Here is a 6,531-nt window from a genome sequence, read left to right as displayed (position 1 = left end):
ATCTCACCTACCATGAATGCCACTTCACGAGCCTTCCTATCCGCATAACTTGTCTGCTTGGAATGTGCGGTGTGAAGCCTCTCCAAAGTCAACTTCACTTTCTCTAAATCATCTCAAACCAAATTTGTGCCCAATAATTTTGCCTCCCTAGGATCAAACCAACTAGATAACGACATCACCTCTCATACAAGACCTTGTACGGAGCCATATCAATACTAGACTGGTAGTTGTTGTTATATGCAAACTTTGCTAATAGTATAAACTAATCCCACCAGCCTCCAAAATCAATAATGTATGCCCTCAACACAAGATTTGAATGGTCCGCTCAGACTGCCCATCCATCCGAGGATGAAATGTTGTAGTCAACTCAACATGCGTGCCCAACTCACACTTCACAGCTCTCCAAAAATGTGAGGTAAACTGAGTGTCGCGGTAGGAGATGGTTGAAACAGGTACACCATGTAAGTAAACAATATCCCAGATGTAGATCTTAGCCAACTAGTTTGAAGTGTAGGAAGTCATGACCGAAATAAAATGCGCCAATTTTTTCAACCGATCCACAATGACAAAAATGGCATCAAACTTCCTCAAAGTCCGTGGCTACCCTACCACAAAGTCCATAGTGATACCCTCCCACTTCCACTACGGTATATCAATATTCAAAAGAAAACCCCAAAATGTCTTTCTTCATCATTCTCCACCAATAATACTGCTTCAAATCATTATACATCTTAGTAGCACCTGGGTGAACAGAATACCGTGAACTACCAGCTTCCGCAAGAATCGACTCTTTCAAGCCTTCCACATTAGGAACACAGAATCGACCTGAAGCCTCAATACTCCATCATCACCAACAGTCACCTCCTTAGCATCACCGAACTGTATCGTGTCCTTAAGGACAAACAAGTTGGGATCATCATACTGACGTGCCTTAATGCGCTCAAACAAAATGACCGAGATACAACACAAGGAAGACTCTACTCGACTCCGAAATATCCAATCTCACGAACCTACTGGCCAATGCCTGAACATCCTTAGCTAAAAACCCCTCCTAGCTAGAATGAATACTAAACTCTCGATATTATCCACCTTCATACTCAAGGCATCTGTAACCATATTAGTATTTTTCGGATGATAGAGAATAGTGAGAGAATAATCCTTCAACAGGTCTAACCATCTCCACTGCCTCAAATTCAAATCTTTCAGTTTAATCAGATGCTGGAGACTCCGATGATCCGTATACATCTCACAAGACACTGTAATAATAATGCGTCACAATCTTGAGCGTGTGCATAATCAGTACAACTCCAAATCATAGACAGAAATTTCTTATCATCGGTCTTCAACTGGCGCAATGCGTAGGCAATCACCCTACCATCATGCATCAAAACACAACCAAGACCCACTTACGAAGCATGACAATAAGCTGTGTACAACTTTGATCTTGAGCTTTTGAAATCTCTCCTCACACTCGTTCGACCATCTAAATAAAGCACCCTTCTGAGTCAACTTAGTCAATGGAGCTGCGATAGATGAAAACCCCTCCACAAATCGATAGTAGTACCCAACAAAACTCCTTAATAGTGGTAGGAGGACTGGGCCAATTCTGAGTTGCTTCAGTCTTTTTCGGATCCACCTTAATAGCCTCACTGGATACCACATGGCCCAAGAACGCCACCGAATCCAACCAAAACTCACACTTAGATAACTTGGAATATAACTTCTTCTCTCTAAATATTTGAAGCACAACCCTTAATTGCTGCTCGTGTTCCTCTCTACTGCGAGAATATACCAAAAGATCATTAATGAACACAATAATGAAGGATTCGAAATAAGGCTGAAACACACTGTTCGTCAAATGAATAAAGGTTGTTGGAGAATTAGTCAATCTAAAAGACATCACCAAGAACTCATAATTCCAATAACGGGTTTTTAAAGTTGTCTTAGGAATGTCCGAATCCCTGATCTTCAACTGATGATACCCCAATCTCAAGTAAATCTTAGAGCACCGTAAGACCTTGAAGCTAATCAAATAAATCATCAATGCGCGGCAGTGAATACTTTTTCTTGATGGTAACCTTGTTCAACTGCCTGTAGTCAATGCACATCCTCATAAAACCGTATTTCTTCTTGACAAATAGTATCGGGGCACTCCAAGGTGATACACTAGTTCTAATGAAACCATTATCTAACAGCTCTTGCAATTGTTTCTTCAATTCCTTTAAATCCACTGGTTCCATGCGATACGATGGAATAAAGATGGGATGATATCCCGGTACTAAGTCAATACAAAAATCAAAAACCCTTATTGGGTGCATGCTTGGTAGATCTGTAGGAAATACATCTGGAAACTCCCTCACTATTGGAACTGACTCAATAGTAGGAGTATCACCACTAACATCTCCCTCAAAGGTAAGATACGCCTAATACCCGTTCTCAACCATCTGTTGTGCTTTCAGAAAAAAAAATTACTCTATTAGGAGTGTGACCAATAGAACCCTTCCATTCTAACCTTGGCAACCCCGATATAGCCAATGCCATGGTCTTATCTTGAAAATCAAGAATAGTGTGGTGCGAATATAGCCAATCCATACCCAAAATCACCTCAAAATCAACCATATTGAGCAATAAAAGATCAACCCTAGTGTCATAATCCCCAATGGTAACCACACAAGAACGATACACACGATCTACCACTATGGAATCACCAACAGGTGCAGACACATGAACATGAATATCAAGAGAACCACGAGACATGTCCAAGTAATAAGAAAGGTTTGATGACACATAAGAATAGGTAGAACCAGTGTCAAATAACATTGAAGCATCCTCGTGGCACACTGAAATAATACTTGCTATCACGACATCTGAATCAACTGCCTCAGGTCAGGTTGGAAATGCATAGCAATGGACCGGTCCTCTACCTGACTGACCTTCCCTTCTAGGATGGCCTCGCACAGACTAAGATCTATCCCTAGATTACTGTGTAGGTTGTATAACTGCTGATGCTTGAACCATGGACTAGGTGCTCTAGCGTGGTGAACTACTTAAATGTCTAAGGAAATCCTTCTTGAGATGACCCAAGTCTGTACTCAAAACAACCCCTCCTCTGTCGAGGCTGGTGACCATATGACTAACCTTGAGAACCCAAATATCTGCATGTGGAACCCTGAGCCTGGTATGAATGATGTGCTGGCAACATATTGAAAGATGACTTGCCCGATCGAGCACTATATGAATTGTGGCTAACTAAAGAACTATGATAAACCTGCTGAGTTGACTGAACGTGCCTGAAAGGATGACCTCTACTGTGATGTCCCTTTCCTCTAGATGAAGTATCATTAAAACCACCTGAGCTATAAGCTCTTTTGGAGTCCTCTACCTCTCTCTCTCCTACCTGTTAATCTGCTCCAAGCGCCTGCCAATCTCAACATCCTAAAGAAAAGTAGTATCACTCTCGGCCTCCCGGGCCATCCCATATTAGATACCAAAGTTGAGGCCCTCAATGTAACCCACTCCCTCTCAGCAGGGATCAAGAATACTGCATGACTTGCCAACTCTGTGAACCTCATTTTGTATAGATTCACGGTCATACCCTATTGGCATAGATGCTCAAACTCCCTATGCAATTCCTCTCTGCAAGTTTGTGGAATAAACATCATTAAGAAGAGAAATGAGAATTGATTCCATGTAAGCGGTGCTGCACCAGCTCACCTTCCCGATTCATATGTCTGCCACCACATGTAGGTTAGCCCTAATAGCTGGAAAATAGTGAAGCCAACTCCATTTTAGTCTAGAAGATCTAAAGTGCATAGAATCCCCTGACACTGATCTAGTATGCCCTTTGCATCCTCATCAGTATCCCCATTGAATTGAGGAGGACGAAGTCTCTAAAATCTCTCTAACCTTTTCTACTCCTTAGTAGTCAAGGATGGTTTAATCTTAGTTTGAGCTGCAACGATTGGTTATACTAGCAGCGGGAGTCTAGGCTCCTACCCAGCCTGTGAGGTAGCTGGTGCAACTGGAATCATAACAGCCGGAGCGAAACTGGAATACACACTCAACTTCTGAGCCAAAGTCTCCTGAAGACCAAGCATTGCAGTAGGTACCTCTGGAGCCTAAGTTGGTCCCACCAGCTCAACAAAATTTGGAACCTGTTCCTTCACTAGATAAACTTGTGGCTCCATAACTTGTGCGCTAGCTGGAGCTCTAGCTACGACGCGTGCCCCACCTTAGCCTTTACCTCGGCCCCAACCCCGACCCCTAATGGCCATGACAGGAGGCACTAGTGCCTACTTGGTGATCCAGCACATCGTCTCCTCACCATGTATGAGAGAATAAAAGAGCAAATATTAAAACTTTAACATAATCAAATCCATACGATAGAGAATGAAAGAAAGAGAAATTTTCCAAATAGTCTGATAGCCTCTAGAAGATAAGTACAGACGTCTCCCTAACAATCCACAAGACTCTACTAAACTTTCTCATGACCTGTAAAACTTATGAATCTAGGGCTCTGATACCAACTTGTCATGACCAAAAACCACCATTCGCTCGTGATGACACCTAACTCACTTTCTAGGTAAGCCAAAAAAGTATAAAAAAAGTATTGTCTGAATAACAATAAAAATAATATAAATGGAAAGAGAAGTCATGATCTGTGAACGAGATTCATATCTACCTTGTCTCGTAGTAACTTAGTAGTGGTCCAATACAACTCTCAGCAAGGTCCCACATATGGATCTGCACAATTAAGTGTAGAGTGTAGTATGAGTACAACCGATCCCTTAAATTCCGTAAATATCGTGACTAATCTTAGAGAGGATGTCACCAGAATCACCAATGATACTCATGTGATAAAATCTATACAAGTCATAAATACATACGAATAAGCCGTAACAATACCAGAATCTATTCCACCGCAGGTAAAGTTCATAGTGCACATTGTGTATGAACATTAAACAGGATAACAGTTCAGCAAAGAGAGGAAATATGCAGAAATAGGCAAGTCAAATTGTATAAAGAGAGACATATAGAGAAGATATGTACTATGTATCATTTCATTAACAGAAGCGACATATAGAGTATGTCTGCATAAAGAGGCATGTATGCAGTAAAATCATATATATACCAAAGGAATTAGCATATAGAGAAGATATACAAAAAAGCTCAACACTGATCAGTTTTTCACAACCGCGTGCGTCATAAAGGAGAAACATAAGAGAATGATCTTAGGGGGATGGATCCTTATCCAGATTCTACACAGACAACTCACGTGCCAAAACAACATCATGGACAACTCACGTGCCACAATCAACACAATCCTAACTCACGTGTTGTCAAACCAGAACAGAACACATAAAGTATATACAAGAATACATGCATACAATCAATGAACATCAAGTCAAGTACTAAAGGACTGATAAATAACATGCTAAAGTGTATGAGTGTGCGAAGTGTACAATTATGGCTCTAATAGGCGGATACGCCTAAAAATAGCAGTAATCAGGTATGAACACGAGATTAACCTACATATAATATTTAACATGATTCACCAAGTCACGTAGATATACAATGTGTAAAGCATGATATTAAGAATCACAAATATTCGAAACAGGGAATAATGTAGCCTAATAACTACCCCGAACATGAATAAAACCTGGTGCATGCACATAGGCTCAACCCCTCGAATGTATGCCACCATTAGCACGTAGCCAACATCAATAACTCAAGAAGCTAGTGCCTCAATCATGATTAGGCAAGATACGTACCATAAAAACAAGCCAAATTAATACTCCAGAAATGCCTTCCCATGTGAATCGACTTCCGAACGGCTCGAATCTAAGCCAAAAACAACTCAATAACATAAAATAAAGCCAAATGAAACAACCCCAAACAATAAAGTTTTGATCTTTATATAAAGAACAAAGCCAGTCAAAAAGTCAACTCAGGCATGCATCTTGAAACCCAACAAAACTCACAAATCCTGAACACCCATTCCGAACGAGTCTAAATATACATGTTCATCCAAAACTGACTTCAAATCGGGGTTCAAATCTTAATAATTCGCTTTCCAAAATTTTGCCAAAACCACCAAATTTCACTTTGAAATCCAAGCTTTAGGAGCAGAAATCCATGGAAAATTATGATATAAAGTCAAATCCAAGTTAAAATTGCCTACCCTCTTGCTGTGTGTGAAAATCATCTTCAACAATTGCCACTCTCCACGTCTAGGACTCAAAATATGATAATGTGGGTTAAAGTTTTGAAATTCATCTCTTAAAGGTCTTCCCAGGCGTACCCTTAGCGACGCGGCATGTACCTTGCATTCTGAAACTAACCCGAGCCACCCGAGACCCCGCCCAATCACAACGATAAGTCCCAATACCTTCTCCAATCTTGCCATAATGCATGAAGGAACAAAAAATACATCAAAACCACGAATCGGCAATCAAATAGAAGTTAAGCTTCTCTTAAGTTCATTAATTTCCAAACATCGAACCAAGTGTCCGATTCACTCCTAACCAATCC

The sequence above is a fragment of the Nicotiana tomentosiformis genome, chromosome 12 (assembly GCF_000390325.3).
Source record: "Nicotiana tomentosiformis chromosome 12, ASM39032v3, whole genome shotgun sequence".
NCBI classification, from domain to species: domain Eukaryota; kingdom Viridiplantae; phylum Streptophyta; class Magnoliopsida; order Solanales; family Solanaceae; genus Nicotiana; species Nicotiana tomentosiformis.
This window is presented reverse-complemented; position numbering follows the sequence as displayed.